The sequence below is a fragment of the Photinus pyralis genome, unplaced genomic scaffold (genome assembly GCF_008802855.1).
Source record: "Photinus pyralis isolate 1611_PpyrPB1 unplaced genomic scaffold, Ppyr1.3 Ppyr1.4_LG6, whole genome shotgun sequence".
Classification (NCBI taxonomy): domain Eukaryota; kingdom Metazoa; phylum Arthropoda; class Insecta; order Coleoptera; family Lampyridae; genus Photinus; species Photinus pyralis.
In genome coordinates, this window is record NW_022170663.1 from 6417348 (window position 1) to 6430853 (window position 13506).

At 33.1% G+C, this 13506-nt stretch overlaps 1 long non-coding RNA gene across 3 annotated transcripts in view; it reads right to left on the reverse strand.

Annotated features, from left to right (window-relative positions):
• LOC116174840 overlaps positions 1-11924 on the reverse strand; it is a 33392-nt gene extending 21468 nt beyond the window's left edge. For 2 of the 3 annotated variants that reach the window (XR_004146178.1, XR_004146179.1), the window contains exons 1-4: positions 11889-11924; positions 10973-11096; positions 7997-8130; positions 692-815 (exon numbers count right to left, since the gene is read on the reverse strand). This is a non-coding gene — a long non-coding RNA (uncharacterized LOC116174840). Of the gene's footprint in view, positions 1-691; positions 816-4909; positions 5014-7996; positions 8131-10972; positions 11097-11888 lie in introns of all 3 variants that reach the window. The other variant, XR_004146180.1, reaches the window with a different exon arrangement.
• Between the last annotated feature and the right edge of the window lie 1582 nt (positions 11925-13506).

Consider the following 13506-nt stretch of genomic DNA (forward strand, 5'->3'; position numbering starts at 1 on the left):
TTTTAATACACAATAAACTGATCTGTGTAGCTAATTTTTCGTATGAACGTGTCCATTCACATAAAATCTTAAACATCCATTTTAATTATTTGTCATTTGACACCCTGTATCAGTGACCGATTTACCAGCAGGCTAAATAGCAAGGAGCCTAGGGCAGCAGATTTACGGGGCGGCAAATTTGGCCAAACAGTTTTTGTCTTACAGAAATTTAAAAAAAGCATTATGCAGGGTGAGGTTTTTTAATTTTCACTAAGGGAATCTCGTAAAACGTAAGAGATACAAAGTTAGTAGCTCTACAGCTGCAATAGAATCTAGATGGATATTGTATTTATTAACATTTTAACCTCCTACATTGTTTCTGGAGTAAAATAATCGTGAAACTAACTTTACCGTGAAATTATCTTTCACCTAAAATTGATGGGTCCAAGCATTTTTCAAATCCTTAAACTAATTGAAAATAGCTGTACCTACTACGCAACTTTTTATAGGAAACAGGACTTATTTTCAAAACTGAAAATTGTAAATTCTTTGGAATGTTTGGGAAGTTGAGATTAGGCGATTTGTGAAGTTAATATTAGGATTTTTCTTCTGTCAGATCCAGGATGTATACGAGGAGAGATTATAAAATTCTAAGTTTCAACAGACGGAGAAAACAGTAGCAATAAGTAAGCAAAAATAAGTAAACACCTACCAGTTATTCAACAATGCATATCAATGATCCACGTGTGCCATTCCTCAAGGTAATACTGGAAAATGTTCCATCCATGATAACGGTGGAACAGATACGATATGGTGATGCACTTTATTCCTCCCGTCTGAAAAGCAATAGATAGGTTAATAACTGAGTAGGTACCTACTTGAGAAGAAGACAAGTTTTATATCATAAAATTGATCATTTATTGTACCTAGAACACTTTAAAACAATTTCGGTCGGTATAGTTTTGCACGATTTTGGACGAAAGTTTGATCACGAGCGCAATAATTCTTGTCCCTCATATAGAAAATTTTGAGAAAAAATCTGGGAAGTATGTAGAAACTGAACGAAATTAGAGGAAATTTTCGGGAAATGTTGAGAAAATAGGAGGAAATTTCAAAGGAATGAGGAAATTTTAGGGAAGTATAAAGAAATATTGAGGAAATCTAGAGGAAAGTCTGAGAAAATTAGAGTAGTAGTAAGAGTAAATCTAGAGAAAATTTTAAGGAAATAAAAGGTTTCTATAGGGAAGTAATGTTAGTACTTATTTCACGTTAATTCAGATAAATTTAGTGTAAATTTAGGGAAATTTAAGACAATGCTAGAAATGCGGACAATTAAGGAAAATGGTGGCAATTGTTAGGCAATGAAGGAAATCATAAATAAGTCGTGACCAACCCCTAGATTCTGAATGATCATGAACAACGCTCAAATTAAAAACGAATGGGATACTGTTAGTTAACAAACTGAATTTAAATATATGGGATTTTAGTTTTTCGAAAATAACATACGTACTTACAAGGAGAAAATTCATTGGAGGATTAATTAATACAAGCATTGATAACTACAATGATACAAGTTAAAATGCAAACACGTACCCGTACAAAAGCAGGACCAACATGCCTCGAAGACGGTCGAATAGTTTGTGTGTATTATAGGAAAGTAAAGTAATAAATGAATGCAAGGTTAACACCTTTGCGTGTTAGATAAGAGCAATTGGGTGGTTTTAAAAGGCAAGTTATTTGATAAGCGAAAACGTGATTTCATTTAGGATGCGTAATTTAGGGTCATTGATTTCTCTCATTTCGAAGATCATACGTTTAACGAATTTGTTGTAAATAGTCTAAAATTATAAAACTTTCTAAAACATGGAAACGAGAAAATTTTATTAATGAAAATGGAAAAAGTTTACGGCGAATTTGACTAAACATTGATGACAAGCTAATTTAAATTGATTTGCACGTTCTAGAGGGGTATCTTTAGTACGGATAAGATTGTGGTTATAAGGAAAGGAACGATTTAAGTTAAACTGTTTGTAATGATTTGGGGGTCAGTTTGAGTTTAGGGTACAGAAGCGAAACGAAGAAAGATTAATAAGAGTTAGACAATGGTAGAGACGGATTCTGAGAGGCAATGATTAATTGAACTTCAACTATACCTACGTTATGATATCCAATGACAAATTTGAAACTTATGGGATTAACAAAAAGTCTACAGCAAGGAAATTTAAATTTTCAGGGATGGAAGGAATTGTGATGAATGTTGCTGTGGTAAAGGGTTTTGTAAATGTCCTTTATGTACAGTACAATTAAATGTAATTATTAAAAAACACTAAATTGTTTATAAGTGGTACCCTTGAAGATAAAGAAAATGTGCTTCAAGCATAAGTTTAAGGCGGGTATCGGCGTAATGAAATAATTTTTTGGCAATTTGGCGTCAATAGAAGAAGAGAATGTAACAAAAAAGATTGTCTGTATGGAAGGTTAAATTGTGTTAATGGAATACATGGAATGGGGTTTGATGTAATTTTTAGTAGTTCAGGAGATTTTTAAACAGGGTCTTGCAAAAGAAAACAGTTAGTCCTCAATCGGAAACCGTGATACAGTAGGTTAAATTATAAAGACGTTGAGTATTTTAGGGCTTAGTAAAATGATGTTTTAAATACTCGATGGTGCCCACAGATTTTTATTGCGTTTCGTTTTTAAGAAACCATAATCAATATTTTTATATGGACCGGAAAAAAGTAACACCCTGTAATTAATAGCATTTTCGATTAGCTTTATATCGATGTAACGCGCATTATTGTTTCTAAACGTTTTGCCCAGAAAAAAACTCGCTTCTCAAGAGTGTAAATAAATAACTGAAAGACAAGGCAGTCATTAAAAAAATCCTCAAGACCTCTGAAAGTTTTTCTATTGCTTTTAGGTGCCACATGATAACAAACAAAAACCTTAGAGGATTTTGACTTTTAGCATTAGAAATACACCAAATCTTCTTGTAGGTAGAGGGTTGTTTTTCTTGGAAACTCCTAAATGCTTCTAAAACTTGTTTCATTTATTCATTTGTACTCGTATATTTAAACTGATAGACTTCTTTGTCTTACTAAGTTTCTTAGAGAAAATTTTTTTATATAAATTTTGAGTTTGTTCGTTCATGTGTTTCTCTAATAAGGCTTATAATAAAAGAGAACGATGAAAAGTTAAAACTGAAAGATGTTTTGCGGAGGATGGATTTCAGTCATGGACAGCCTATCAAAATAAGTTTAAAATGAATCCCTGATTTAGTTTCGCTAATTAAATTAAGGGTTTACTTTTTACTTTTATTTCGCCGAATGAAAGAAGCTGGCACCAATAATTTGGGAAACTTCAAAATCTGAGAATGGATGAAAGTTTCAACTCTGGTTTACTGCATATTATTAAATTTTTATCCTTGAGCTTAGTATTTGTGGAGATCCCCCACAAAGTTCCTGTACGTCATGATAAGTCCAGACTTTCGACAATTAAGTTATAATTTTAAAAGTATGGGAGGCCCCACGCAGCCCCCTAACCAGAAGAGAAAGGTCATCTATAGTTTTACAGTTTTTCGCAAATCGTTCAAATAGTTCCGCGAAAAAATTAATTCAAAACACCTCTCCTAAGTGTTTTGAAATGGAAGTTTCCTTATACGGAATACACCAAAAGTCCCGGAACGCTTAATTATCTCCGCTATGTGCAAATCAGTCTTTGTCAAATTTGATATGCGTATGCTACATAGAACAAAGAATGTCATTTTTTATTAAGTAACTACTTCTGGTTTAATGGGAACTTTCACCTACTGATTTTTTAATAGAAGATCCTGTATATATTTTTTTATTACACAATAAACTGATCTGTGTAGCTAATATTTCTTATGAACGTGTCCATTCACATAAAATCTTAAATATCCATTTTAATTATTTGTCATTTGACACCCTGTATCAGTGGCCGATTTACCAGCAGGCTAAGTAGCATGGAGCCTAGGGCAGCAGATTTACGGGGCGGCAAATTTGGCCAAAAAGTTTTTGTCTTACAGAAATTTAAAAAAAAAATCATTATGCAGGGTGAGGTTTTTTAATTTTCACTATGGGAATCTCGTAAACCGTAAGAGATACAAAGTTAGTAGCTCTACAGCAGCAATAGAATCTAGAGGGATATTGTATTATATTATTTATTAAACTTTTAACCTCCTACATTGTTTCTGGAGTAAAATAATCGTGAAACTAACTTTACCGTGAAATTATCTTTCACCTAAAATTGATGGGTCCAAGCATTTTTCAAATATTTACCTTAAACTAATTGAAAATAGCTGTACTACGCAACTTTTTATAGGAAACCGTACTTATTTTCAAAACTAAAAATTGTAAAGATCAGGCTAACATTCTTCGGCAGCCCCCGAAAATTTCTCATCTTAGTTATCAAGATCCGGTTTAATAAAAAAAAAGTTTCCTAAGATATCAGCGAGTGGTTTTGTGTCTTTAATAAACCTTGTACGACCAGATTATTTGGATCACTAAAGAAAAAAACTGTACGTAATTTAATATTTTATAAAATTTTGAATTATGAACCGCCTGATTGCGAGGTATTATGTCCAAATGAGCTTTGCAAGGTTGTCTTTCTTTCAGACTTTGTATTAATTTTTTTATGTGTTTCGGAATAAATTTTTGCACTCGTCAAAATTGTATTATTATTCGAATCCTTTGTGTGATCCAGATTTATTTCAGGTGTTAATCAAAAGCTGTATAATAAATTCTTTGGAATGTTTGGGAAGTTGAGATTAGGCGATTTGGGAAGTCAATATTAGGATTTTTCTTCTGTCAGATCCAGGATGTAAGTATACGAGGAGAGATTATAAAATTCTAAATTTCAACAGATGGAGAAAACGGTAGCAATAAGTAAGCAAAAATAAGTAAACACCTACCAGTTGTTCAAGAATGCATGCCAATGATCCACTTGTGCCATTCCTCAAGGAAATGACGTACATACTTGGAAAATCCATCCATAATAACGGTGGAACAGATACGTCTGAAAAAGAATAGATAGGTTAATAACTGCGTAGGTACCTATTTGAGAAGAAGACTGTTTTATATCATAAAACTTATCATTTATTGTACCTAGAACACTTTAAAACAATTTCGGTCGGTATAGTTTTGCACGATTCTGGACGAAAGTTTGATCACGAGCGCAATTCCTGTCCCTCATATAGGAAATTTTGAGGAAATAGGAGGAAGTTTCAAAGGAATGAGGAAATTTTAAGAGAATATTAAGAAATATTGAGGAAATCTAGAGGAAAGCCAGAAAATCAAGAGAAAATTTTAAGGGAATAATAGGTTTCTATAGGGAAGTAATGTTACTAATTTAATGTTAATTCAGAGAAATTTAGTGTAAATTTAGGGAAATTTAAGACAATGCTAGAAATGCGGGAAATTAAGGAAAACGGTGGCAATTGTTAGGCAATGAAGGAAATCATAAGTAAGTCGTGACCAACCCCTACATTCTGAATGATCATGAACAACGTTCAAATTAAAAACGAATGAGATACTATTATAGTTAACAAACTGAATTTAAAGATAGGGGATTTTAGTTTTTCGAAAATAACATACGTACTTTACATGGAGAAAATTCATTGGAGGATTAATTAATACAAGCTTTGATAAATACAATGATACAAGTTAAAATGCAAACACGTACCCGTACAAAAGCAGGACCAACATGCCTAGAAGACGGTCGAATAGTTTGTGTGTATTATAGGAAAGTAATAAATGAATGCAAGGTTAACACCTTTGCGTGTTAGATAAGAGCAATTGGGTGGTTTTAAAAGGCAAGTTATTTGATAAGCGAAAACGTTATGTCATTTAGGATGCGTAAGCGTAGGTAATTTAGGGTCATTGATTTCTCTCATTTCGAAGATCATACGTTTAACGAATTTGTTGTAAATAGTCTAAAATTATAAAACTTTCTAAAACATGGAAACGAGAAAATTTTATTAATGAAAATGGAAAAGGTTACGGCGAATTTGACTAAACATTGAGGACATGCTAATTTAAATTGATTTGCAAGTTCTAGAGGGGTATCTTTAGTACGGATAAGATTGTGGTTATAAGGAAAGGAACTATTTAAGTTAAACTGTTTGTAAAGATTTGGGGGTCAGTTTGAGTTAAGGGTACAGAAGCGAAACGAAGAAAGATTAATAAGAGTTAGACAATGGTAGAGACGGATTCTGGGAGGCAATGATAACATTGAACTTCAACTATACGTTTTGATATCCAATGACAAATTTGAAACTTATGGGAACTTAAGGATTAACAAAAACTCGAGAGCAAAGGAATTTAAATTTTCAGGGATGGAAGGAATTGTAATCAATGATGCTGTGGTAAAGGGTTTTGTAAATGTCCTTTATGTACAGTAAAATTAAATGTAATGATTAAAAACCACCAAATTCTTTAAAGTGGTACTCTTGAAGATAAAGAAAATGTGCTTCAAGCATAAGTTTAAGGCGGGTATCGGCGTAATGAAATAAATTTTTGGCAATTTGGCGTCAATAGAGGAAGGGAATGTAGCAAAAAAGATTGTCTGTATGGAAGGTTAAATTGTGTTAATGGAATACATGGAATGGGGTTTGAATTTTTAGTGGTTGAAGAGATTTTTAAACAGGGTCTTGCAAAAGAAAACAGTTAGTCCTCAATCGGAAACCGTGATACAGTCGGTTAAATTATAAAGACGTTGAGTATTTTAGGGCTTAGTAAAATGATGTTTTAAATACTCGATGGTGCCCACAGATTTTTATTACGACGTTTCGTTTTTGAGAAGCCATCATCAATACTTTTATATGAACCGGAAAAAAGTAACACCCTTTAATTAATAGCATTTTTGATTAGCTTTATATCGATGTAACGCGCATTATAGTTTCTAAACGTTTTGCCCAGAGAAAAACTCGCTTCTCAAGAATGTAAATAAATAACTGAATGAAAGACAAGGCATTCATTAAAAAAATCCTCAAGAGCTCTGAAAGTTTTTCTAATACTTTTAGGTGCCACTTGATAACAAAGAAAAACTATATAGAGGATTTTGAGTTTTGGCATTAGAAACACACCAAATCTTCTTGTAGAAGGATGCTTTTCTTGGAAACCTCTAAATGCTAACTTCTTTTATTTATTTATTTATAAATTTAAATTGATAGGCTGCTTTGTGTTACTAAGTTTCTTGGAGAAAATTTGTTGATATAAATTTTGAGTTTGGTAAGTCATGTGTTTCTCTAATAAAGCTTTAAAGTGCCCCTATAATAAAATAGAACAATGAAAAGTTAAAACTGAAAGATGTTTTTGCAGAGTATAGATTTCAGTCGTGGGCAGCCTATCAAAATAAGTTTAAAATGGATCTCTGATTTAGTTTCGCTAATTAAATTAAGGGTTTACTTTTTACTTTTATTTCACCTAATGAAAGAAGCTGGCACCATTAATTTGGGAAGCTTCAAAATCTGAGAATGGATGAAAGTTTGAACTCTGGTTTACTGCATATTAAATTTTTGTCCTTGAGCTTAGTATTTGTGGAGATCCCCCACAAAGTTCTTGTACGTCATGATAAGTCCAGACTTTCGACAATTAAGTTATAATTTTAAAAGTATGGGAGGCCCCACGAAGCCCCCTAACCAGAAGAGAAAGGTCATCTGTAGTTAAACAATTTTTCTGAGAAAAAATTAATTCAAAACACCTCTCCTAAATGTTTTGAAATGGAAGTTTCCTTATACGGGGTACACGGGATCAAAATTGTGTTATTATTCGAATCCTTTGTGCGATCCAGATTTATTTCAGGTGTTAATCAAAAGCTGTATAATAAACTCTTTGGAATGTTTGGGAAGTTGAGAATAGGCGATTTGGGAAGTCAATATTAGGATTTTTCTTCTGTCAGATCCAGGATGTAAGTATACGAGGAGAGATTATAAATTTCTAAGTTTCTACAGACAGAGAAAACGGTAGCAATAAGTAAGCAAAAGTAAGTAAACACCTACCAGTTGTTCAAGAATGCATGTCAATGATCCACGTGTGCCATTCCTCAAGGTAATGACGTACATACTTGGAAAATGTTCCATCCATGATAACGGTGGAATAGATACGATATGGTGATGCACTTTACTCCTCCCGTCTGAAAAAGAATAGATAGGTTAAGAACTGAGTAGGTACCCCTACTTGAGAAGAAGACTGTTTTATATCATAAAACTTATTTATTGTAACTAGAACACTTTAAAACAATTTCGGCTGGTTTAGTTTTGCACGATTCTGGACGAAAGTTTGATCACGAGCGCAATAATTCTTGTCCCTCATATAGAAAATTTTGAGAAAATATCTGGGAAATATGTAGGAACTGAACAAAATTAGAGGAAATTTTCGGGAAATTTTGAGAAAATAGGAGGAAATTTCAAAGGAAATTTTAGGGAATTATTAACAAATATTGAGGAAATCTAAAGGAAAGTCTGAGAAAATCTAGAGAAAATTTTAAGGAAATAAAAGGTTTCTATAGGGAAGTAATGTTACTTATTTCACGTTAATTCAGAGAAATTTAGTGTAAATTTAGGGAAATTTCAGACAATGCTAGAAATGCGGGAAATTAAGGAAAACGGTGGCAATTGTTAGGCAATGAAGGAAACCATAAATAAGTCGTGACCAACCCCTAGATTCTGAATGATAATGAACAACGCTCAAATTAAAAACGAATGGGATACTGTTAGTTAACAAACTGAATTTAAATATATGGGATTTTAGTTTTTCGAAAATAACATACGTACTTACACGGAGAAAATTCATTAGAGGATTAATTAATACAAGCATTGATAAATACAATGATACAAGTTAAAATGCAAACACGTACCCGTACAACAGCAGGACCAACATGCCTCGAAGACGGTCGAATAGTTTGTGTGTATTATAGGAAAGTAATAAATGAATGCAAGGTTAACACCTTTGCGTGTTAGATAAGAGCAATTGGGTGGTTTTAAAAGGCAAGTTATTTGATAAGCGAAAATGTGATGTCATTTAGGATGCGTAATTTAGGGTCATTGATTTCTCTCATTTCGAAGATCATACGTTTAACGAATTTGTTGTAAATAATACTGTTTCTAAAATAGGGATCGAGAAAATTTTTATAATGAAAATGGCAAAGTTTACGGCGAATTTGACTAAACATTAAGGACAAGCTTAAAATAGATTTGAACGTTCTAAGGGATATCTTTAGTACGGATAAGATTGTGGTTATAAGGAAAGGAACTATTTAAGTTAAACTATTTGTAAAGATTTGGGGGTCAGTTTGAGTTTAGGGTACAGAAGCGAAACGAAGAAAGATAAAAGAGTTATTACGACATTTCGTTTTTGAGAAACAATGATCAACTTCATATTTTTATATGAATTTGTCTTACTAAGTTTCCTGGAGAAAATTTTTTTATATAAATTGTTAGTTTGTCCGGTCATGTGTTTCTCTAATAAGGCCTCTAATAAGGCTTATAATAAAAGAGAACGATGAAAAGTGTGAAAGATGTTTTGCAGAGGATGGATTTCAGTCATGGACAGCCTATCAAAATAAGTTTAAAATGAATCCCTGATTTAGTTTCTCTAATTAAATTAAGGATTTACTTTTTACTTATATTTCGCCGAATGAAAGAATCTGGCAGCAATAAATTTGGGAAACTTCAAAATCTGAGAATGGATGAAAGTTTGAACTCTGGTTTACTACACATTAAATTCTTATTCTTGAGCTGAGTACTTGTGGAGATCCCCCACAAAGTGCCTGTACGTCATGGTAAGCCTAGACTTTCGACAATTAAGTTATTATTCGTTAATAAGGCCGCACGCAGCCCCCTAACCAGAAGAGAAAGGTAATCTATATACAGTTTTTCGCAAATCGTTCAAATATTTCTGCGAAAAAATTAATTCAAAACACCTCTCCTAAATGTTTTGAAATGGAAGTTTCCTTATACGGGGTACACCAAAAGTCCCGGAACGCTTAATTATCTCCGCTATCTGCAAATCAATCTTTGTCGAATTTGATATGCGTATGCTACATAGAACAAAGAATGTCATTTTTTATTAAGTACCTACTTCTGGTTTAATGGGAACTTTCACCTACTGATTTTTTAATAGAAGATCCTGTATATATTTTTATGTCTTACTAACCTAAACTGATATCTATACTCTCGGGCGACTAAAAAGCTCTCGGGCCATAGGCCCTCGAGCTTTTTAACTCGTCGCCCTCGAGAATATAAACATCACTATTATGCCCTTAATACGAGTACATAAATAACTATTTTAATACACAATAAACTGATCTGTGTAGCTAATTTTTCGTATGAACGTGTCCATTCACATAAAATCTTAAACATCCATTTTAATTATTTGTCATTTGACACCCTGTATCAGTGACCGATTTACCAGCAGGCTAAATAGCAAGGAGCCTAGGGCAGCAGATTTACGGGGCGGCAAATTTGGCCAAACAGTTTTTGTCTTACAGAAATTTAAAAAAAGCATTATGCAGGGTGAGGTTTTTTAATTTTCACTAAGGGAATCTCGTAAAACGTAAGAGATACAAAGTTAGTAGCTCTACAGCTGCAATAGAATCTAGATGGATATTGTATTTATTAACATTTTAACCTCCTACATTGTTTCTGGAGTAAAATAATCGTGAAACTAACTTTACCGTGAAATTATCTTTCACCTAAAATTGATGGGTCCAAGCATTTTTCAAATCCTTAAACTAATTGAAAATAGCTGTACCTACTACGCAACTTTTTATAGGAAACAGGACTTATTTTCAAAACTGAAAATTGTAAATTCTTTGGAATGTTTGGGAAGTTGAGATTAGGCGATTTGTGAAGTTAATATTAGGATTTTTCTTCTGTCAGATCCAGGATGTATACGAGGAGAGATTATAAAATTCTAAGTTTCAACAGACGGAGAAAACAGTAGCAATAAGTAAGCAAAAATAAGTAAACACCTACCAGTTATTCAACAATGCATATCAATGATCCACGTGTGCCATTCCTCAAGGTAATACTGGAAAATGTTCCATCCATGATAACGGTGGAACAGATACGATATGGTGATGCACTTTATTCCTCCCGTCTGAAAAGCAATAGATAGGTTAATAACTGAGTAGGTACCTACTTGAGAAGAAGACAAGTTTTATATCATAAAATTGATCATTTATTGTACCTAGAACACTTTAAAACAATTTCGGTCGGTATAGTTTTGCACGATTTTGGACGAAAGTTTGATCACGAGCGCAATAATTCTTGTCCCTCATATAGAAAATTTTGAGAAAAAATCTGGGAAGTATGTAGAAACTGAACGAAATTAGAGGAAATTTTCGGGAAATGTTGAGAAAATAGGAGGAAATTTCAAAGGAATGAGGAAATTTTAGGGAAGTATAAAGAAATATTGAGGAAATCTAGAGGAAAGTCTGAGAAAATTAGAGTATTAGCATTGAATAAAAACACTATTATTCAATGGTATTAGTAAGAGTAAATCTAGAGAAAATTTTAAGGAAATAAAAGGTTTCTATAGGGAAGTAATGTTAGTACTTATTTCACGTTAATTCAGATAAATTTAGTGTAAATTTAGGGAAATTTAAGACAATGCTAGAAATGCGGACAATTAAGGAAAATGGTGGCAATTGTTAGGCAATGAAGGAAATCATAAATAAGTCGTGACCAACCCCTAGATTCTGAATGATCATGAACAACGCTCAAATTAAAAACGAATGGGATACTGTTAGTTAACAAACTGAATTTAAATATATGGGATTTTAGTTTTTCGAAAATAACATACGTACTTACAAGGAGAAAATTCATTGGAGGATTAATTAATACAAGCATTGATAACTACAATGATACAAGTTAAAATGCAAACACGTACCCGTACAAAAGCAGGACCAACATGCCTCGAAGACGGTCGAATAGTTTGTGTGTATTATAGGAAAGTAAAGTAATAAATGAATGCAAGGTTAACACCTTTGCGTGTTAGATAAGAGCAATTGGGTGGTTTTAAAAGGCAAGTTATTTGATAAGCGAAAACGTTATGTCATTTAGGATGCGTAAGCGTAGGTAATTTAGGGTCATTGATTTCTCTCATTTCGAAGATCATACGTTTAACGAATTTGTTGTAAATAGTCTAAAATTATAAAACTTTCTAAAACATGGAAACGAGAAAATTTTATTAATGAAAATGGAAAAGGTTACGGCGAATTTGACTAAACATTGAGGACATGCTAATTTAAATTGATTTGCAAGTTCTAGAGGGGTATCTTTAGTACGGATAAGATTGTGGTTATAAGGAAAGGAACTATTTAAGTTAAACTGTTTGTAAAGATTTGGGGGTCAGTTTGAGTTAAGGGTACAGAAGCGAAACGAAGAAAGATTAATAAGAGTTAGACAATGGTAGAGACGGATTCTGGGAGGCAATGATAACATTGAACTTCAACTATACGTTTTGATATCCAATGACAAATTTGAAACTTATGGGAACTTAAGGATTAACAAAAACTCGAGAGCAAAGAAATTTAAATTTTCAGGGATGGAAGGAATTGTAATCAATGATGCTGTGGTAAAGGGTTTTGTAAATGTCCTTTATGTACAGTAAAATTAAATGTAATGATTAAAAACCACCAAATTCTTTAAAGTGGTACTCTTGAAGATAAAGAAAATGTGCTTCAAGCATAAGTTTAAGGCGGGTATCGGCGTAATGAAACAAATTTTTGGCAATTTGGCGTCAATAGAGGAAGGGAATGTAGCAAAAAAGATTGTCTGTATGGAAGGTTAAATTGTGTTAATGGAATACATGGAATGGGGTTTGATGTAATTTTTAGTGGTTGAGGAGATTTTTAAACAGGGCCTTGCAAAAGAAAACAGTTAGTCCTCAATTGGAAACCGTGATACAGTAGGTTAAATTATAAAGACGTTGAGTATTTTAGGGCTTAGTAAAATGATGTTTTAAATACTCGATGGTGCCCACAGATTTTTATTACGACGTTTCGTTTTTCAGAAACCATCATCAATATTTTTATATGGACCGGAAAAAAGTAACACCCTGTAATTAATAGAATTTTCGATTAGCTTTATATCGATGTAACGCACATTATAGTTTTGCCCAGAAAAAAACTAGCTTCTCAAGAGTGTAAATAAATAACTGAATGAAAGACAAGGCATTCATTAAAAAATTATCAAAGTCCTCGTTTGAGATCGAAGGGACTTCAGCGCATTTTTGTGTGGCAGATCAGTATTCTATTAGCCACTTTCGATTCAACCATCAATAACAGATCTTGTCGAAGGCTACTACATTCACTAACCGCTTCCCACTTTCCTCGTGCACCCGCAATTTGCTTTTAAAGATTTGACTCCACCATCAGGAAGATCGTGTCGGGGGCTACCACATTCCCTTTGACGGTACCCACTTCCGACGTTCGGTTCACCCGCAATTCGCGTTTGAAGGTTTGACTCCACCATCAGTGAGATCGTGTCGCGGGCTACCACATTCC